At 48.3% G+C, this 21262-nt stretch overlaps 14 non-coding genes and 1 pseudogene across 14 annotated transcripts; all 15 read right to left on the bottom strand.

Annotated features, from left to right (window-relative positions):
• Nucleotides 1–75: 75 nt before the first annotated feature.
• TRNAQ-CUG (transfer RNA glutamine (anticodon CUG)) lies at nt 76–147 on the bottom strand. The gene has a single exon. It is a non-coding gene; the product is annotated as a tRNA-Gln (tRNA).
• A 7-nt stretch (nt 148–154) lies between these two features.
• Nucleotides 155–226, bottom strand: TRNAE-CUC (transfer RNA glutamic acid (anticodon CUC)). Its single transcript has one exon. It is a non-coding gene; the product is annotated as a tRNA-Glu (tRNA).
• A 77-nt stretch (nt 227–303) lies between these two features.
• TRNAQ-CUG (transfer RNA glutamine (anticodon CUG)) lies at nt 304–375 on the bottom strand. Its single transcript has one exon. It is a non-coding gene; the product is annotated as a tRNA-Gln (tRNA).
• A 4943-nt stretch (nt 376–5318) lies between these two features.
• TRNAQ-CUG (transfer RNA glutamine (anticodon CUG)) lies at nt 5319–5390 on the bottom strand. Its single transcript has one exon. It is a non-coding gene; the product is annotated as a tRNA-Gln (tRNA).
• A 4-nt stretch (nt 5391–5394) lies between these two features.
• LOC146204422 (uncharacterized) lies at nt 5395–10318 on the bottom strand (annotated as a pseudogene).
• An 815-nt stretch (nt 10319–11133) lies between these two features.
• TRNAQ-CUG (transfer RNA glutamine (anticodon CUG)) lies at nt 11134–11205 on the bottom strand. Its single transcript has one exon. It is a non-coding gene; the product is annotated as a tRNA-Gln (tRNA).
• An 8954-nt stretch (nt 11206–20159) lies between these two features.
• On the bottom strand, nt 20160–20231 carry TRNAQ-CUG (transfer RNA glutamine (anticodon CUG)). Its single transcript has one exon. It is a non-coding gene; the product is annotated as a tRNA-Gln (tRNA).
• A 7-nt stretch (nt 20232–20238) lies between these two features.
• Nucleotides 20239–20310, bottom strand: TRNAE-CUC (transfer RNA glutamic acid (anticodon CUC)). The gene has a single exon. It is a non-coding gene; the product is annotated as a tRNA-Glu (tRNA).
• Nucleotides 20311–20457: 147 nt separating this feature from the next.
• Nucleotides 20458–20529, bottom strand: TRNAE-CUC (transfer RNA glutamic acid (anticodon CUC)). Its single transcript has one exon. It is a non-coding gene; the product is annotated as a tRNA-Glu (tRNA).
• Nucleotides 20530–20603: 74 nt separating this feature from the next.
• Nucleotides 20604–20675, bottom strand: TRNAQ-CUG (transfer RNA glutamine (anticodon CUG)). Its single transcript has one exon. It is a non-coding gene; the product is annotated as a tRNA-Gln (tRNA).
• Nucleotides 20676–20682: 7 nt separating this feature from the next.
• On the bottom strand, nt 20683–20754 carry TRNAE-CUC (transfer RNA glutamic acid (anticodon CUC)). The gene has a single exon. It is a non-coding gene; the product is annotated as a tRNA-Glu (tRNA).
• A 76-nt stretch (nt 20755–20830) lies between these two features.
• On the bottom strand, nt 20831–20902 carry TRNAQ-CUG (transfer RNA glutamine (anticodon CUG)). Its single transcript has one exon. It is a non-coding gene; the product is annotated as a tRNA-Gln (tRNA).
• Nucleotides 20903–20909: 7 nt separating this feature from the next.
• TRNAE-CUC (transfer RNA glutamic acid (anticodon CUC)) lies at nt 20910–20982 on the bottom strand. The gene has a single exon. It is a non-coding gene; the product is annotated as a tRNA-Glu (tRNA).
• Nucleotides 20983–21055: 73 nt separating this feature from the next.
• TRNAQ-CUG (transfer RNA glutamine (anticodon CUG)) lies at nt 21056–21127 on the bottom strand. The gene has a single exon. It is a non-coding gene; the product is annotated as a tRNA-Gln (tRNA).
• A 7-nt stretch (nt 21128–21134) lies between these two features.
• On the bottom strand, nt 21135–21206 carry TRNAE-CUC (transfer RNA glutamic acid (anticodon CUC)). Its single transcript has one exon. It is a non-coding gene; the product is annotated as a tRNA-Glu (tRNA).
• Nucleotides 21207–21262: the final 56 nt, after the last annotated feature.

Here is a 21262-nt window from a genome sequence, read left to right as displayed (position 1 = left end):
GTGGCAGAGGATTGCAAGCGAGAGCACAAGAGAATGCAGATGCGTAACATAGCCAGAAAAAAAAAAAAGGGGCGCAGGTCTCACCGAGATTTGAACTCGGATCGCTGGATTCAGAGTCCAGAGTGCTAACCATTACACCATGAGACCGCCATCTTTCCGACGCCGGGAATCGAACCCGGGCCTCCTGGGTGAGAGCCAGGTATCCTAGCCACTAGACCACGCCGGAACGTGGCAGAGGATTGCAAGCGAGAGCACAAGAGAATGCAGATGCGTAACATAGCCAGAAAAAAAAAAAAGAGGCGCAGGTATCACCGAGACTTGAACTCGGATCGCTGGATTCAGAATCCAGAGTGCTAACCATTACACCATGAGACCAGCATCTTTCCGACGCCGGGAATCGAACCCGGGCCTCCTGGGTGAGAGCCAGGTATCCTAGCCACTTTTTTTTTCTTTATTGCCGGCTTCGACACACAATACACAACATACAAAAGTGATAAAACGTGTCAGCAAACCTTTAGCGGACACGACGCGTTAAAATTTATTCATCTCTACCAAGCTGTTAAGCTGGTCTATCCATTCTGGTGGTTCGGGGAGTGTTCGATACACTTCCCTCAAACGTACAGCACTTTCTATAAAATGTTCCCGTACAGGGCGCACATCAACATCTGCATTGTTGAACTGCATTCGCGTTTTCCACAAGCTGTGGAGGCCGAGGATCATAATCGTATCCAGTGGACTATTGTCAGCGTGTAAAACCGGAAGGAATCTTATGCCGTACATATCTAGGGGTAATTCTTTTTTCAAAGTCCTTTGAAGCACATCCCAGAAAAAGATGGGATCCCAACAATCCAGGAATACGTGTTCTATGGTTCCAGCTTTCTTACATAGGTAACAGTTAGTTGTCCAGGGTACAAAAAGACCTTTTTCATGAAGCCATGTTTTTACTGATAACGTGTTAGTATGAAGTTTAAAGAAAAAGGATTTGACCGAGGGTAACACCGGCATTCTCTTCACTCTGTGCAAAACATCTCCTCCTGGGCCTCCACATAATGGCAAACGGTAAAGTGGAACAGGAATCATTGCATCCAATAAATCTGAGTACAATTTTTTCCGCGTGACATCACTCAAGTATTGCATCCGCGCATGCAGCATCCCGTATGCAAGTACCACTTCGCGTAGGTACCCTCTCACAGCACCACCCATAGCATGACAAGAGCATACCACATATCCTGGAAGGAGTCTGCACAGTCGGAGTTGCACAACTGTGCGCAGGAACATGTCATTTTGATTTCGCAGAAACATAAATCGTGAGACGACTTGCCTCAAAAACAAATGTGCAAGGCCTAGCCCACCTTTTTTTGCAGACAGGAACAAGTTTGTCCGACTGGTTCTTTCCCACGTCGATGCCCAAATAAAAAAGGCGAAAACACGGTGCAATTTTTGAATGCTGATCCGAGAGGCACTGAGCACATTCATGACATACCATATTTTTCCAGTGAGAAATAAATAGCACTCGGTAGCCCGCGAAAATACAGATAATTGCCTTCCTTGTCACGCATCAGCCTTTTCTTTTGCATTTAAAGTTTCATCTTTCCAATACGAATCAGGGTCCTGGTATTCTTGGAGAGGTACACCTAGATACATTGTAGGAATCGTTGACCACTGCAGTCGAGAGTAGTACTCTGGCGTGTCTTCCCAACTGCCGTGCCAGAAGCCATAGCTCTTTTCCCAGTTTATTAACGCCCCCGTAGACTGACAATATTTGTGGACTACAATTGTGGCTTCACAGATGCTATCGTTATCTGAACAGAAAACCGCAATATCATCGGCATAGGCCAATATTTTAACATGCGCTGACTGTAGCCTGAAGCCCGTTACGCTCTCATTATTTCGGATAGTCGAGCAAAGAGGCTCAAGGTAGAGTGCAAAGAACAGGGGCGACATGGGACAGCCCTGCCTAACTGACGACCGCACTTGCAGGTTTTCGGTCAGTTCTCCGTTCACTATAATTCTCGTCGTGCAGTTGGCATACGCCATTCTGACGCCGTCTGTTATTAAATCCCCAACATTGGAGTGATCCAATATGGCAAACAGCACATCATGCGACACCCGGTCAAATGCTTTTGCGAGATCCAGTTGGATCATTGCCACACGGTCACCAAGTGCGTCACAACATTCTAGTACGCTTCGCGCTACGTGAATGTTCGTGGCGATGCTCCGTCCCTTTATGCCACAAGTCTGATGCGTGCCAACCAGCTTTGTTATCACACATTGCAGTCGTCTTGCCAACACTTTCATAAATATTTTATAATCAACGTTGGTGAGGCTTATCGGGCGATAAGACCCCACCAACAAACGCTTTTCCGGCTCCTCAGTTTTCGGAATCAGTGTGATATATGAAGTTCTGAAGGACAGTGGAACACGGTTTTGCTCATAAGCTTCATTGATAACCTTCAGGAGGAGGTGAGCTATCATTGGCTTAAACATTTTATAAAAGGACGCCCCTAATCCGTCAGGGCCCGGTGCTTTACCAGCTGGCAGAGCGTCTATTGCGTCCTCTATTTCTTCGACGCAAAATGGCATTTCTAGTCGCTCCTTTTCTTCATCATCAAGCTTGGGCATTAGAGACAAAAATTCTGCTTCAAAATCCCCTACCATTTTTCGCGGGTGACCAAGTAGGTCTTTGAAATGACCTGCAATTACATGTTTGATAATACTGCCGTCCGACGAAACATCATTCCCACTTCGTATTTTCCGTATTTCCTTACGGCTCGCGTATCGCTTTTCGTCCGATAAAGCACGCTTTGTAGGTGCTTCAGCGGCCCACAGCTTCTCAGACCGTGCGCGAATAACCGCCGCTCTGTACTTATCTGTATCTAATCTTTCCAACTGTATCTTGATGCTCCTTAGTTCTTTGGAAAATGTACCTGGTTGAGCGCATTCTATACCAGTAAGGAATTCTAGTTGCTCACACAGGTGTTTTTCGTTTTGTTTCTCTTCATATCGCAGTTTACTACTGTTTTCAATTACCTTCAGTTTTACTGCCTGTTTAAATTCTTCCCAGCCCACGGCAACACTTATCGGCTGCTCTGCAAGCAACGTTTTTAGCTCCCCATCAACGTACTTAACATAACCCTCGTCCTCCAACAATTTCGTGTTGAGTTTCCATAGGTCCCAATTAAAGCTGTTTTTGCTTTGATTTCTGCCGAAGTTTGCAATCACTAGACAGTGATCACTAAAGCAACACTGGTCTAACCTCATACGATGTACACAGCGGCACTAATTCAAGCGATACATACAACCGATCAAGTCGTGCGTGGCTACTGCCTTGAAAATGAGTGAATTGCAGTTGAGTAGCATTTGAAAACACACTTCCAACATCTTCCAAGTTGTGACCGTGAATAACTGAATTCCGGATCTCCGCACTCTTATCCTTCACTGTCAAGCATTTTACACGGTCTTCAGCGCGACAAACACGGTTGAAATCCCCCAACAAAGCTATGACCTTTTCACAATCTAGGTACGTCTGGAAACGTTCAAAAAACATTATTCTCTCGGAAGCTATATTAGGTGCATACACACACATAACTCTGAAGTTTACATCGTAATGTGAAAAATCAACAATCAGGAGCCGGCCACTTTGACACGAAAACAGCGACTGCACATTTATACCAACATTTTTACGTATGAAAAGGGCACAGCCGCCAGAAGAACTAACTGAATGACACACACAAATGTCGAAATGCAGTCTGAAAGCGGACACCATTCGATCTGTCGCTTCTTGGCTATGAATTTTGGTTTCTTGAACAGCTACTACGTGCTGATCTTTCTCAATGAAAAGGCGGTTAAGCTGGCACTGTCGCCTTCTTGCTCCGAAGCCCCGTACGTTTATTGTAGCTACACGTAGCTCTTCAGGGAGGTAGATTGCCATGTCGAAGAAAGGAAAGGTCCCTATCTCATGGTGTCTACATAAACGACACACCCCGGAACCCCATGCCACCTCTGTATGGCATGAACTACACAAAACTACCCGCCTGCCGTGATTCTACAGGAATGTTCGGACGCGGCTTCAAGGTCGAACGCCTCATACCTGATATTTTAGTCGGCGGCTCGTCTCCGCCACTGGCACCAAGTTGGGGCACATTCGGAGCGAGTTGCTCGTGCGGCCGTTTTCCGACCGTTTGGCTGACCGCTGTACCGAGAACGTCCATGGGCTGGGTGTCGCTAACCACAGAGTCAGATAATGTCACAGCCGCACCATTCGGCACGACGGCGACGGCCGATGCAGACTCTGGGGAAGACTTCTCGGGCGTTGCGCCAGCGACAGGTTGACACTCCAGTTGATCCGTCTGTGGGGCGCCCACCGTGGTCTCTTGCAGCGACGATACATTAGCCGTTCTCGATGCCTCCTCCGCGTCGGCTTCATCCATGAGCAGTTCGGCAGCGTCTACGCTGCTCACGGGTCCAGCGACGCTGGCGTACGTCCGAGAACACTGGGTCTCGTCATGTCCGAAGCGACGGCAGGAACCGCACCGTGGAATGCGGCAGTCGCGCCGAATGTGGCCCGTGCCTCGACACCGCAGACAGAGGGGAGCCCTGCCCGCAACGACCACAAGGGCTAGCTCTCCAGCGACGTTCACCTGGTGGGGCAGGTCGTCCAGCTTCACGCCTGCATTCAACTTCAACGTCACCAGCCTCGTGGTGGAACCCTTATCCGCCACACCCTGTGCGCGCCACCGCTCCTTAGATATGTCGGTCACTGCTGAACGGCGCGAAAGCGAGCCGCACGTCCTCGTTCGGTACGCTGGGCAGCAGCCAATGTAGCTTCATTCGGATGTCTCGGTTCGCCGGGTCAATCATGAGGCATCGAGCAGATTTCACTTTCAGCTCACCCATTTGCACAATCTTCTTTACGCCCACATCGCCCCTAAAGGTTACGGCCCAAACGTGGCTCATGCGGCACACCCCGAGGGCGATAACTTCCGGCAGGAGCGACAGGGGAGCGAGCGCATCCCGGAAATCTTCCACCCGGTATGGGCGGACTGATGTCTCCGTGCAAGAAAACAGTGTTTAGAACGAATCGTCCTGTAGGCAAACCAGGCAATACGACCTGGTATTCTTCACCCGATGCAAAAACCCTGTCACCCCGGCTCGAGATGGCCGCTGTAGCCGCTCCAACGGAGCTCGTCATAACACGTCCGTCACGCTCGGTGGCCGGAAGTGGAATCCCGACCACGTCGGAACGTGGCAGAGGATTGCAAGCGAGAGCACAAGAGAATGCAGATGCGTAACATAGCCAGAAAAAAAAAAAGAGGCCCAGGTCTCACCGAGATTTGAACTCGGATCGCTGGATTCAGAGTCCAGAGTGCTAACCATTACACCATGAGACCGCCATCTTTCCGACGCCGGGAATCGAACCCGGGCCTCCTGGGTGAGAGCCAGGTATTCTAGCCACTTTTTTTTATTTACCTGTTTTTTGAGGCAAAGGAAATACATTGTAATAAAAAAACACTTCAGCCTGCTTTGGCTGGAGTGATACATTAAAATTTCCTGAACTGGATCAGTTCATCCAATACATTCAGCCATGAAGGTGGCTCAACCTGCGCCCGATAAACTTCACGTACATAGCACAGACTTTCAACAAAGTTTTCTCTCACCGACAGGACATTGACATCTGCCTTCCTGACTGCCATTCGTGTCTTCCATAAACTATGGAGGCCGAGCAGCATTATCATGTCGTAGGGAATACCTGTGTGATCATTGTCTGTTGGTAGATAGCGTATTCCTATAGGTGTTATGGGCAAATCCTTCTTTATGGTACGTTGCAGAATATCCCAATAAAATACCGGATCCCAGCATTCAATGAACACGTGTTCGATGTTCTCAGGCTTTTTACATAATAAACGGTTTGTGGTCCAGGGTACAAATATTCCTTTGTCATCTAGCCAGGTCTTAACTGGAAGTGTACTAGTGTCCAGTTTGAAAAAGAACGACTTCGTACTTGCTTTGATCGGCATCTTTTTAACTCTTTGTAAAACATCTTGCCCTCGGTCTCCATTGTTTATCATTCGGTACAAGGGAACTGGCATCATGACATCTATTAAGTCACTATACAATTTTTTCTTGTTCACCAGACAGATATTCTATCGAGAATCGAACCTTCAGTATATAGGCAGAGTCAACAATCTCCTTTAAATATCCCTTCAACCCGCATATTGGCCACCCTGCAGTAGACACAATAAAATCTGGAAGGGCATTTGCTAGACGCACTTGCATCATTGTACGTAAGAAGGGCTCACTTTGATCCCTGAAAAACATAAAACGGGAGACGAGTTGCCGAACAAACAAATGTGAGAGACCGACACCACCATCTCGAACTGCTCTAAATAAATTGGTTCGTTTTGTCCTTTCCCAGTTGGACGCCCAAATGAATACAGCAAACACTCTGTGCATTTTTTGCACATATACGCGTGACATAGAAACTGCAAAACATACCACAATTTGGAGATTAGAAAAATGTTGCATACGGATGCCCTCGCAAACATGGATAATTCTCTACCTTGAAAAGCCCCTGCTTTCTCCTTCACTTCGGCCATCACGTCCTTCCAGTTACGGCGCTCCTGTTATAATATTGCAGTGGCACTCCCAAGTACTTCGATGGAACGGTTGTCCACTGGAGGTTCGCAAAAGACCTCGGCGCAATTTCCCAATTTCCGTGCCAGAAGCCGACACTTTTGTCCCAGTTAATCTCAGCGCCGGTCTGTTCACAAAAGTTTTTGGCAACGAAAATTGCTTCTTGAACACTTTTTCGGTCGCTACAAAACACCGCAATATCATCCGCATAGGCAAGAACTTTCACCTGGGACGACTCAATACGAAAACCGTTAATTAGTTCGGGGTTGATCAGTTTAAGACAAAATGGCTCCAGGTATAGAGCAAAAAGTAAAGGAGAGAGTGGGCAACCTTGTCTTACTGAAGACCGCACGGGGACAGTTTCGCTTAAGCTTTTGTTAACAATGATTCGAAAGGTGCAATTGTCATAAACCATTTTTAGACCATCAAGAATAACACATCCTACATTGCATGTTCGAGCACGCTTTACAGAACTTCATGCGATACCCGATCGAATACCTTTGCCAGGTCCAGTTGGATCATTGCTACTCGACCAGCAAAGTCATCACAACATTCCAGAATACTACGCGCAACATGAACATTTGTGCATATACTGCGCCCTTTTACTCCGCAGGTTTGGTGCGGTCCAACGAGTTGCATGATCACACTTTGCAGGCGCTTGGCCAGAACCTTCATGAATATCTTGTAGTCGGTATTGGTCAGCGTAATCGGGCGATAAGACCCTACCGACTGCAGTTTCCTTTGGTCATCCGTTTTGGGGATTAGCACTACGTGACCAGTACGAAAAGACAGCGGCATTTGTTTTTCTTTGTACGCTTCCGTGATCACCGCATGTAAAGCTGGGCTAATTTCATCTCGAAAGGTCTTATAAAAAGCGGCACCGAGGCCATCGGGCCCTGGCGTCTTCCCAAGGACTAGCTCGTCAATTGCGCTTTCAACTTCACCAATGCTGATAGGTTGTTCTAGGCGAGCAACCGTGGGCTCATCTAATCTGGGCACTAGCGATAAAAATTCATCATGCAGTTCGCACCTCGTTCTTTTATTCCCTACCAGTTCTGTATAATATTCCACAAAGGCCTGCTCAATTTCCTTCTTGTCGCTGGTAATCTCATTGTGGTACCGAATCTGCCGGATCTCTTTCTGCGTTGCATACCGCCTTTCATCGCACAACGCACGTTTGTTCGGTGCTTCACCTGCCCACAACTTTTCGGCCCGCGCCCTTATCACTGCCGCTCTGTACTTGTCTGTCTCCAGAGCTTCTAGCTGGTTCTTTATTTCTCGGATTTTGTTTATGTACATGCCAGGCGCTGCTGTTTCCATACACATTATGAAATCCAAATTGCACTTCAATTCTTTCTCCATTTTTCGACATCTTTGATTAAGTATTGTTCCTCGTTCTATCGCAATCACCTTGACGTCGTTCTTAAATGATTCCCACTTTGCTGCGTAGCTCCATGAGCGAGTCGAGGGCATTTTAGCTATCTCTTCTTTAATTCGCTCAATGAATTCTTCATTTTCTAGAAGTTTTACGTTAAGCTTCCAGAGGTCCCAACTAAACCGTGACTTTTTGGGCTTGTTATCAAACGTAACCATCACAAGACTGTGATCGCTGAACGAGAGGTGCTTTAGATCATATTTTTCACATGCTGTGACAAGTTGCAAGCTGGCGTACACTCTGTCTAGTCTCGCATTACTGCCGCGTTGGAAATGCGTAAAACAGGGATGTGAGCCTTGTGACAATACACTGCCAAGATCTTCCATATTATAGTCTTGAATTAGTGAGTTCAGCAACCGAGCGCTCTGATCGCGAATCGGGGACTTGGGTACTCGATCTTCTGTTAAGCAGACACAGTTGAAGTCACCCACAAGAATAACACTTTTCGCGCAATTTAGGAACGCTTCAACCTTCTCAAAAAAAGCAACACGCTCAGTCTGATTGTTAGGTGCATACACACATATAACACGCCAAGCACTACCAGACAGTGCAAAGTCAACAACCAGTAACCGGCCATCTTCGGATGCTACGACATTTTCCTCCACAATGCCCAGACTGTTTCTCAAAAATAGGGCGCAACCACCCGACCTTCCAACAGCATGACATATACACACATTGTATCGCGACCGAAAATTGGCAACCATTCGATCTGTATGTTCCTCACTCTCAATTTTGGTTTCTTGCAAAGCGATAATGTCCAAATCATTTTCTAGGAAAATTCGGCTGACTTGACGCTGACGCTTGATCGCTGCCAGCCCCCTGACATTCAACGTCGCTATGCGCAATGGCATATGAAATAATGTTCCCTTATCTCTGGAGGAACACACAAATCGTGCAGTGCTCACCTCAGGGCACCATGTCGCGGCAGCGGTTTCCGTGCTCAGCGGATTAACACTTGTGCCCACGCTGTGCCAGCCTTTACTAGAGGCTCGATGCGCTTCTTCTGGGTCGTCCTCCATGCGTAGTCAAGTGTGTCGCACACGTTGCTCCGGCATCCGAAAAGGACAAAGTTACCACAGAAGCAGCGCTATTTCGGCGTCGCTTCAGCTGTTCTTCTATCAGGCGGAATACTTGGCCTTGGTTTAAATGGCGCTCGCCGCGTCGGTGTCGCTTTGGTGGGCGGCTCCTCCACTGCTGCACCGTCACTTAGCTGGTCGCCTTGTACCGCTTGAAGATGAGAGCGTTTTGTGGCCGAAACAGCGGTGTCTTCCATATTTGCATCTTTGACATTTTGTAGGGTGCTTGGTTCGTTCCTTGAGGTATCCTCCATTTCGACAGTAGGCGTCTTCTCCCGATTTTTCTTTTGCTCCTGTTCGAGTTGAGGCAGTTCGTGCTGCGAGGCCGTCGTCGCCACTGTGTGCTCACCGCTTGAAGGTTGCAGGTCTTTTGCAGCAGCAGATGGTAAAACACCTGCTTCCTTTGACGCATCCTCAGCCTCCACCTCATCCATGACATGTTCCGCCAGCTCACTGTTCCTTGCCGGGCCCGTCATTCTGGCGTACGTGGGAACACACTGGCTCTCATCATGCCCAAATCGCCGACAATGCCAGCACCTAGGCACTCGACAGTCGCGACGAATGTGGCCTTTCCCTACATCGCAGGCAAAGGAGGGGCCTCCATGCGACTACTAAAAGAGCTGGCTCACCTGCGATACGGATTTGGTGGGGAATGTCTTCAGCTGTGACACCTTTGTTCAGATTCAGGCTCAGCATTCTAGTTGTGGACCCCTTTTCGGTGACGCCCTGAACACGCCACCTCTCTTTCGACGTTTCCGTCACTTCACCACATGGTCGGAACGCCACCCGCACATCATCGTCAGTCACATTGTGGAGAACCCAGTGCACCTTGACTCGTACTTCCTGCTTGTTGGGGTCGATAACGATGCAACGACGTTCCTTGACGGAAATGCTTTCAGCCGCGAGCGCTTTCTGCATGGCCTCAGAACTCTTAAACGTAACCGCCCACCCGTGATTCATTTGGAATGCTCCCAGGGCTACAACCTCTGGGAGCAAATCCAAACTGGCAAGGGCATCCCTGTAGTCGTCGACCCTATACGGCCGCGCCCGAACGTCGCCGTGCAAAAATACTGTGTTCAAAACGATACGACCTGTAGGTAGGTGGGGCAGCATCACTTCGTATTCCTCGTTATCATGAACGGCAATCCTGTTTCCGCGGCTCGGCTGAGCCGCTAACACCGCTCCAACGGAGCACGATAGCACGTCCGTCACGCTCGGTGGCCGGAAATGTAATCCACTAGACCACACCGGAACGTGGCAGAGGATTACAAGCGAGAGCACAAGAGAATGCAGATGCGTAACATAGCCAGAAAAAAAAAAAAAAAAGAGGCGCAGGTCTCACCGAGATTTGAACTCGAATCGCTGGACTCAGAGTCCAGAGAGCTAACCATTACACCATGAGACCGCCATCTTTCCGACGCCGGGAATCGAACCCGGGCCTACTGGGTGAGAGCCAGGTATCCTAGCCACTAGACCACGCTTTTTTTTTCTTTATTTCCGAGGTATACATGAACAACAAATTGTCACACTTAATAAAACACTTCAGCTGCCCTTGAGCTGACGCGTGTGAGGTTAAAATTTCTTCAATTTTACCAGGTCATCCAGAAGTTCTGCCCACTGTGGTGGGTCGGGGAGCGCGCAGATACATTCCCGTAGATAAACAGCACTTTCAACAAAATTTTCACGTACACTGCGAATGTTAATATCTCCGTGCCTTACTTGCATTCGTGTTTTCCACAAGCTGTGGAGGCCCAGAAGCATTATTAAATCATAGGGTACGTCTTCGTTCTCCACCGGTAAAAACCGGATGCCATAAGGGTTTAGTGGTAGTTCTTTTAATTAATCTTTGTAGCACGTCCCATTGAAATACTGCATCCCAGCAGTCTAAGAATTGGCCACTAAACCACGCCGGAACGTGGCAGAGGACTGCAAGCGAGAGCACAAGAGAATGCAGATGCGTAACATAGCCAGAAAAAAAAAAAGAGGCCCAGGTCTCACCGAGATTTGAACTCGGATCGCTGGATTCAGAGTCCAGAGGGCTAACCATTACACCATGAGACCGCCACCTTTCCGACGCCGGGAATCGAACCCGGGCCTCCTGGGTGAGAGCCAGGTATCCTAGCCACTAGATTTTTTTTTCTTTATTGCCGCGAAACACAAAACAAAAACACACATGATAAAAAACGTCAACTACACTTGAGCTATCGCGTACGTGGCTAAAATCTTTTCAAGTGCACAAACTCATCAAAGAGACAATGCCATTGTGGCGGATCCTGCTGCCTCCTGAAAGTTTCGCGTATATAAACAGCACTTTCAATAAAGTTTTCACGCGCCGATCGTGTATCTATATCTGCATGACGCACCTGCATTCGTGTTTTCCACAAACTATGGAGGCCAAGAAGCATAATTAAATCATAAGGTGCATCATCGTTCTGCACTGGTAGGAATCTTATACCGTAAGGAGTAAATGGAAGCTCCTTTTTAATTGTCCTTTGGAGGACGTCCCATAGAAAGACAGCATCCCAACACTGTAAGAAAACGTGTTCAATTGTTTCCGGTTTTTGCATAACAGGCAATTTGTTGTCCATGGGAAGAAGATACCTTTTTCATTCAGCCAGGTTTTAACAGGGAGCGTATTAGAGTGAAGTTTGAAAAGGAACGTGTTAGCAGATGGCCTCACGGGCATCTTCTTAACTCTTTTCAAAACGTCCTGCCCTGGGCCTCCACAGTGTAATACCCGGTAAAAAGGCACCGGCAGCATCACGTCAATGAGATCTCTATAGTTTTTTTCTAGGAACATTGTAAAGGTAATCAAAAGAAAACCGCACTTTAAGCAACTTGCACGAAAAAACAACCTCGCGCAGGTAGCCAGTCACAGTACCAGGCATGTTTTCACATGACACAATCCATTCAGGGAGCAGACTCTGTAATTGCACTTGCATCACAGTTCTTAGAAAGGTATCTTTTTGATCACGGAGGAATATAAATCGCGAAACCACCTGACGCAAGAACAGATGTGCAAGGCCAAGCCCGCCCCTTTTAACAGAAATAAACAAATTCGTCCGAGCGGTTTTTTCCCATGTGGATGCCAAATAAAAACAGCAAAAACGCGGTGCATTTTCTGAATTGAGGTTCGTGAGACACACAACACATTCATGAGGTACCACAGCGTCGAAATAAGAAAAACATTGCAAATAGAAGCGCGCGAAAACATTGAGAGTTTCCTTCCTTGCCAGGCATCCGCTTTTTCTTTCGCTCTGGATGTTTCTTCCATCCAGTGCACGTTGGGATCTTGATAACATTCTTAAGGCACGCCTAGATATCGTGTTGGGAGAGCAGACCATCGCAGCTTACAGAAGAAATCAGGTGTCACGTCCCAATCACCGTGCCAAAACCCAGAGCTTTTCTCCCAATTGATCTTACATTCGGTTTGATCACAAAATGTTTGGACGACACCCGTGACTTCACAGATGCTCTTTCTAGTTGCACAAAACACTGCTATGTCATCAGCATATGCTAGCATTTTCACGTGTGCTGATTGCAGCTTGAACCCTAAAATGCGATCGCTATCAATGATAGCCAAGCAAAGTGGCTCTAAATACAGTGCAAAAAGCAGGGGTGAGAGCGGGCAGCCCTGCCTTACCGATGAACGTACTGCGATGCTGTCAGTCAGTTCACCATTCAATATAATACGGGTCGTGCAGTTCGCATACGCCATTTTAACACCCTCCACTATGACGTCACCAGGGTTCAGTTCAGTTCAGTCGTTCAGTCGTGTCCGACTCTTCGTGACCCTATGGACCATGTCACGCCACGCTTTCCGGTCTCTCACTATCTTCCTAACATCACATAACTTCATCTGCAGTGCCTCGAGGATGCCATCTAACCATCGCGTTCGCAGCCTACCCCTACTCCGGCGACCCTCAACCTTTCCCAACATCAAATCTTTCTCCAGCGACTCCTCTCTTCTCATCAGATGACCAAAGTAGCTGAGCTTTAACTTTAGAATTTGACCCTCCAATGAGCAGTCAGGGTTTATGGTCGACAATATCGACTGATTTGATCTTCTGGCAGTCTAAGGAACTCTCAAGAGTCTTCGCCAACACCACAATTCAAACGCGTCAATTCTTCGGCGGTCAGCCTTTTTCACAGTCCAACTCTCGCATCCATACATCACAACTGGAAAGACCATAGCACGAGTTATACGGATCTTGGTTGGCAGACTAATGTCTCTGCTCTTTACTAGGCGGTCAAGGCTAACCATGGCTCTTTTTCCCAGAAGCAGGCGTCTCCTAATTTCATGGCTGCAGTCTCCTTCCGAGGTAATCTTGGAGCCCAAGAAGAGAAAATCTGTCACAGCTTCCACTTCTTGTCCATTGATGCTACAGGACTTGATAGGGCAAGACGCCATGATCTTTGTCTTTTTAATGTTCAGTTTAAGCCCAAACTTCTCACTCTCTTCTTGTACGCGCATCAGAAGTCTCTTGAGTTCCACTTCACTTTCTGCCATTAAAGTGGTATCATCCGCATATCTAAGGTTGTTGATACGTTTTCCAGCGATCTTCACTCCAGCTGAAGACTCGTCCAGACCGGCCTTCCTCATGATGCACTCTGCATATAGGTTAAATAGGCAGGGCGACAGTATACAGCCTTGCCTCACTCCTTTCTCAATCGGAAACCAATCAGTAAGACCATGCCCAGTTCTGACTGTGGCCTCTTGTCCTTCATACAGGTTCCTGAGGAGACAGATGAGGTGAATTGGAACTGCCATCTCTTGGAGAGCTTGCCACAATCTGCTGTGATCTACGCAGTCAAACGCTTTCGCATAATCAATAAAGCAGAAGTAGATGGATTTCTGGAACTCTCTTGCTTTTTCCATGATCCAGCGAAGGTTGGCGATTTGGCCTCTAGTTCCTCTGCCCTTGCGAAACCCAGCTTGCACGTCCGGAAGCTCCCGATCCACATACTGCTGCAGCCTTCCTTGGAGGATTTTCAACATCACCTTGCTAGCATGCGAAATAAGCGCGATCGTGCGGTAGTTGGAACAATCTTTGGCACTGCCTTTCTTTGGAAAGGGGATGTAAACTGACCTCCTCCAATCCTGTGGCCACTGCAGGGTTGTCCAAATCTTCTGACATAATGTATGAAGAATGTTAACAGCGTCATGGTTGAGGTTTTGAAGCAACTCAGCTGGAATGCCATCAATTCCGCTAGCTTTGTTCTTAGCAAGGCTGGCTAAGGCCCATTCAACTTCACTCCTCAGGATGCCCGGCTCGAGATCAGTAATCACAACCGTCTTATGTTGGGTTTGCACATTCGGGTCCTTCTTGTACAGTTCTTCTGTGTATTCCTGCCACCTCTTCTTTATCTCTGAGACTTCAGTGATGTCCTTGCCTCGTTTGTCCTTTATCACGCTCAGCTTAGCACAGAAGCTTTCTTTGATATCTTTAATTGTCTTATACAGAGCTCTTGTGTTCCTTAATTGGCTGTTGTCCTCAACTGCTTGGCACTGTATGTTCAGGAAGGCATTCTTATCTCTCCTTGCTATTTTCTGAAAATCCGCATTGCGAGCCTTGTATCTTTCTCTTTCCCCCATAACTTTTGCCATCCTCCTTTCCTCAGCTATTTGCAAAGCCTCTTCAGATAACCAGTTTGCTTTCTTGCATTTCTTTTGCTTTGGAACTACCTTAGTAGCAACTTCTTTATTATATCACGAACATCAGTCCACATCTCTTCGGGCTCTCTGTCTTCTAGATCTAATTCTTGAAATCGATTCATCACTTCCACAGCATATTCTAATGGAATTTGATCCAGATCATACCTGAAAGGCCTTCTAGTTTTCTGCGTTTTCCTCAATCGAAGCCTAATTTTGGCAACAAGAAGCTGATGATCGGTGCCACAGTCGGCTCCAGGCCTTGTTTTTACTGCTTGTATAGCGCTTCTCCATCTCTGCCGGCAAAGAATATAATCGATCTGATTCCTGTACAGACCGTCCGGTGAAGTCCATTTGTACAGGCGCCTCTTGTGCTGTTGAAAATGAGTATTCGCTATGGTCAGGTTGTTTTCTTGACAAAACTCTACTAGCCTCTGCCCAGCTTCATTTGGCTCGCCAAGACCGAACTTGCCTATAATTCCGGATATTTCTTCACTCCCGACCTTAGCATTCCAGTCTCCTATGAGAAAAACGACGTCTGATGATGGGGTGCGGTCTAAAAGGCATTGTAGGTCCGCATAAAATCTCTTAACGTCAGCTTCTTCAGCAGTAGCGGTCGGTGCATAGACTTGGATAACTGTTATGTTGAAAGGGTGACCTTGGATCCGAAGTGAAATCATTCGGTCGTTTTTGGGGTTGTACCCTAGCACTGCTTTGCCCATTCTTCTGTTTACTATGAGAGCGACCCCATTCCTTCTCTTGGATTCGTGCCCACAATAAAAGACATAACGGTCGCCGGAATTAAATTATCCCATTCCGGTCCACTTGAGCTCGCTGATAAACAAGATATCAATGTTCAATCTGTCCATTTCTCGCTTGACGACATCCAGTTTACCTTGTGACATAGATCTTACATTCCATGTTGCTATGGGATATATCTCCTTGCAACATCGGACTTTCGGGTCGCTTCCCGACACATCCACAACTGAGCGTCCTTTTGGCTTTAGCCCAGCCGCTTCATTCGTCCTGGAGCTACTGGGAATCGCCCTTTGTTCATCCCCAGTAACATGTGGGACGCCTTCCAACCTGGGGGGCTCATCTTCCGGCGCCATATCTTTAATGGTATTGTGACTGGCCATAGGGTTTTCTTGGCAGGAAATACTGGAGTGGGTTGCCATTACCTTCTCCAGTGAATCACATTTTGTCAGAACTCTCTGCCGTGACCTGTCTATCTTGGGTGGCCCTACACAGCAGAGCTCACGACTTCATCGAGTTTCTCAAGCCCCTCCGCCACGACAAGGCAGTGATCCATGAAGGGGTCACCAGGGTTAGAATGCTCGAAAATGGAAAAATGAATTTCGTGAGAAACACGGTCAAAAGCTTTCGCCAAATCTAACTGCATCATGGCTATCTGACCACCGAGTGCATCAACACATTCTAGTACGGTTCTTGCGACATGTATATTCGTGGCAATGGATCGACCCTTGATGCCACACGTTCGATGAGACCCAACCAATTTCTTTATTACGCTTTGCAGTCGTTTTGCTAAAACCTTCATGTACACCTGTAGTCAACATTGGTGAGGCTAATCGGTCGATATGACCCCACCAACAGTTGTTTCTCCGGATCATCTGTCTTGGGTATTAGAACAATGTGCGATGTAGAGAAACACAATGGGACAGTATTACGTTCATAAGCTTCAGTGATTACACGGAGCATAAACTGAGCCGCATACTGCTGAAAAGTTTTAAAGAAGGCAGCGCTTAGACCATCCGCCCCAGGGGCCTTCCCAGTTGTCAGGTCATCTATTGCAGATACTATCTCCTGCAATATTGCAGATACTATATTGCAGGAGATAGTATCTGCAATAGATGACCTGACAGGTGTTTCTAGGAGCGCTTTACTTTCGTCATCCAGTGCAGGCATCAGTCTTAGAAAATCTGTATGAAAGCCGCTATACAGTCTGAAGCTTAGCGCTAAGCAGTTCTTCGAAGTGTTCTGCTACCGCACGCTGAATATCTTTAGCATCTTCTTTGATATGGCCGGTATACCTTATACTCCTTATTTCTTTCTGGCAGGCGTATCTTTTCTCGTCTGCTAGCGCTCGTATTGTCGGCACTTCTCCTGCCCAAAGTTTTTCAGCCCTTGCACGTATGACAGCCGCTGTGTATCTTTCGCTGTCGATTGTTTCCAACTCACTTTTTATCTCTCGTATTTTACTGGCGAAATGCCCTGGCACAGAACTTTCCATGCTCAATAAAAACTGGAGTTGTTCATTCAGTTCTTTTTCTTTTTCTTTCTCTTTATGCCGCACCTTACTGCTCTTTTCTATGGATTTCAATTTGACCCACTCTTTGAAGCTGTCCCATTACTCTGCAAAACTTACTGGTCTCATAGCAAGACGATTTTCAAACTCGGTCTTAACTTCCGTAAGGAACTCTTCATCGGCAAGAAGTTTGGCATTCAGTTTCCGTAGGTACCAGTTAAAGCGCGATTTCTTTCCTTTGCGGCCAAACACTGCACTCACGAGACAATGATCGCTGAAAGACACAGGTTTGACCTCATATGCAGTACATAGGGAAACAAGATCAACCGAGGCATACACCCTGTCCAATCCAGCATGGCTATCTCGCTGAAAGTACGTGAACTCTGGCTGGTTTCCAGTGGAGAACACACTACCAACATCCTCAAGGCCATACTCATGCACAAGTGCATTCAACAGCTCGGAGCTTCTGTCTCTTCGAGGTTTACACTTTGCCGCTCGGTCCACAGCTGCGCACACACAGTTGTAGTCACCAAGTACAAGCAAGATTTTGTCGACCTTCAACCACACCTCAATAGACTCAAAAAACAAATTCACGCTCACATCCTGAATTGGGAGCATACACACACACAACACGCCAGCATAAATTAGAGTAGGTAAAAGCGGTAACCAAAAGCCGACCGCTTGGACAGGCAAGAACGGGCTCTACGCTTACTCCCAGCGTGTTACGTATAAAAAAAGGCATCCACCCGATACACCAACAGAATGGCATACACACACATAAAAGTTTGTTTGAAAAGAAGCCACCATACGGTCAGTGCTTTCTTGGCTCTCAATCTTTGACTCTTGCACAGCTGCTATATCTATATCATTATCCAAAAGGAGGCGACTGAGCTGGCATTGTCGCTTTCTCGCTCCCAGTCCTCTGACATTCAAAGTAGCTACATGTAACGGCGAATTAAGCTTGAGAGTCATGTATTAGAGAGAGACGCCCGTACCCGCATGGTGCCTACCTTCATGGTTGCGTGGCCTCCGCTTCTGACGATCAGCGGCGTATGTATGCATGTAATGTCCTCCCAGCAGAATGTCGGGATGCATTCAAACGAAGTCCAAGCACATTGTTTCATTTTTGCTCACACACGCACCACTTGGTTGCAGAAGGTTCCTGACGCTGGTCGGTAGGCAGCCTATCCACAAATCGTTCAGGACACCACAAAAACTACGGAGGCGGTTTCCCCGCCTGCCGCGTGTCGGCCGAGAAGTTCGGCTTCGGTCTTAACGTGGCTCTTCGGATGCCAGAAGTTTTCGGCGGCGGCTCACCACAAACACCGCCTGGCAGCTGAGTCTCCTCGACGCTTTCCTCATGCGGACGTTTCGCGGCAATTAAGGCTGCTGTCTCCGGCCCAACCTCCATGGCATCAGTACAGGAAGGCTCAGTACTGAGATGATCCTCAGCGTCGGAAAATTTGGTTACGTCTTCTGCCGCTTCCTTTGACGCGCTTTCATGGTCCTGGAATGGAACGTTCAAGACATGCAGAGTTTCATTCTTTTCATTTGAGACCGTCACCTTATTCTTTGCTAAAACCGTCATGTAAGGCGCGTCCTGTTTCGTTGACTGACCTCTAATGTCACCAGCCTCCTCCGCATCCGCCTCGTCCATAATTAACTCGGACGAGTCTTCGCTGGTCCCAGGTCCGGCAATGCTAGCGTAGGTTCGTGCACACTGGCTGTCTTCATGCCCGAACCGTCGACAGGTTCCGCAGCGAGGAACCCGGCACTCTTTGCGGATGTGACCCGTTCCCCGGCAGCGTAGGCACAACGGGGGTCTGCCTGGCACAATGACGAGCGCGAGCTCACCGCTAACATTCAACTGATGCGGCAGGTCGTCGAGCTTCATGCCAGCTTTCAGCTTCAGCGTGACGAGTCTTGTTGTAGAGCCCTTTTCTAGCATACCTTTAACACGCCAACGCTCCCGGGAAACGTCTGACACCTTTCCGTACGGCGCAAATGCAGCACGAACATCTTCGTCTGGCACGTTGTGTAGTAGCCAATGAAGCTTGAGTCGCACGTCCTGGTTCGCCGGGTAAATCAGCAAGCAGCGCCCGTTTTTCACAGACAGCTCACCTACACTGACAATCTTGTTGACGGCTTCAGTATCCTTGAGAGTGACGGCCCAGACGTGGCTCATCCGATACGCCCCCATAGCGATAACATCGGGGATTAGCGAGTGTTGTGCTAAAGCATCCCGGAAATCTTCCACCCGGTACGGGCGGGCCCTGATATCGGCGTGCAAAAAAACGGTATTCAAAACAAACCGACCTGTTGGAAGCGCAGGCAAAACGACCTGCTAAGTGTTGTCCTGTTCAGCAGTCCTGTTACCGCGGCCTGACATGGTCGCTGAAGCCGCTCCTGAGGAGCCCTGCATCCTGCGTCCGTTCACTGCCGTGGCCGGAAGCAGAATATCCTAGCCACTAGACCACGCCGGAACGTGGCAGACGATTGCAAGCGAGAGCACAAGAGAATGCAGATGCGTAACATAGCCAGAATAAGATTGGGATAGAGCGCATTTGGCAAGCACTCGCAGATTATGTCTAGCAGTTTACCGGTATCGCTAAAGAGGAAAGTATACAACAGTTGCATCTTGCCTGTACTCACCTATGGGGCTGAAACGTGGTGGCTAACCAAGAGAGGTCTACTTAAGTTGAGGACAACCCAGAGGGCTATGGAACGAAAAATGGTAGGGGTAACATTAGGAGATAGAAAGCATGCAGAGTGGGCCAGAGAAATAACTCAGGTTACCGACATTCTAGTAGAAATTAAGAAGAGGAAATGGACATGGGCAGGACATGTAGTGCGAAGAGAGGATAACCGATGGTCGCTTAGGGTAACAAACTGGATTCCAAGGGAAAGAAAGCGTAGCAGGGGGCGGCAGAAAGTTAGGTGGGCGGATGAGATTAAGAAGTTCGCAGGGGTCAAGTGGATGCAGCTAGCACAGAACCGGGTTAAGTGGAGAAATATGGGAGAGGCCTTCGCCCTGCAGTGGGTATAGTCAGGCTGATGATGATGATGATGAACGTAGCCAGAAAAAAAAAGAGGAGCAGGTCTCACCGAGACTTGAACTCGGATCGCTGGATTCAGAGTCCAGAGTGCTAACCATTACACCATGAGACCGCCATCTTTCCGACGCCGGGAATCGAACCCGGGCCTCCTGAGTGAGAGCCAGGTATCCTAGCCACTGGACCACGCCGGAACGTGGCTGAGGATTGCAGGCGAGAGCACAAGAGAATGCAGATGCGTAACATAGGCAGAAAAAAAAAATGGACGCAGGTCTCACCGAGATTTGAACTCGGATCGCTGGATTCAGAGTGCTAACCATTACACCATGAGACCGCCCTCTTTCCGACGCCGGGAATCGAACCCGGGCCTCCTGGGTGAGAGCCAGGTATCCTAGCCACTAGACCACGCTGGAACGTGGCTGAGGATTGCAAGCGAGAGCACAAGAGAATGCAGATGCGTAACATAGGCAGAAAAAAAAATGGACGCAGGTCTCACCGAGATTTGAACTCGGATCGCTGGATTCAGAGTCCAGAGTGCTAACCATTACACCATGAGACCGCCATCTTTCCGACGCCGGGAATCGAACCCGAGCCTCCTGGGTGAGAGCCAGGTATCCTAGCCACTAGACCACGCCGGAACGTGGCAGACGATTACAAGCGAGAGCACAAGAGAATGCAGATGCGTAACATAGCCAGAAAAAGAAAAGGAGGCGCAGGTGTCACCGAGATTTTAACTCGGATCGCTGGATTCAGAGTCCAGAGTGCTAACCATTACACCATGAGACCGCCATCTTTCCGACGCCGGGAATCGAACCCGGGCCTCCTGGGTGAGAGCCAGGTATCCTAGCCACTAGACCACGCCGGGACGTGGAAGAGGATTACAAGCGAGAGCACAAGAGAATGCAGATGCGTAACATAGCCAGAAAAAAAAAGAGGCGCAGGTCTCACCGAGATTTTAACTCGGATCGCTGGATTCAGAGTCCAGAGTGCTAACCATTACACCATGAGACCGCCATCTTTCCGACGCCGGGAATCGAACCCGGGCCTCCTGGGTGAGAGCCAGGTATCCTAGCCACTAGACCACGCCGGAACGTGGCTGAGGATTGCAAGCGAGAGCACAAGAGAATGCAGATGCGTAACATAGGC

This window comes from Amblyomma maculatum, chromosome 1, assembly GCF_055883805.1.
Source record: "Amblyomma maculatum isolate TAMU_Amacu chromosome 1, ASM5588380v1, whole genome shotgun sequence".
Lineage (NCBI taxonomy): Eukaryota > Metazoa > Arthropoda > Arachnida > Ixodida > Ixodidae > Amblyomma > Amblyomma maculatum.
The sequence above is the reverse complement of the archived record's forward strand: the minus strand, read 5'-3'. Positions and strand labels throughout refer to the sequence as shown.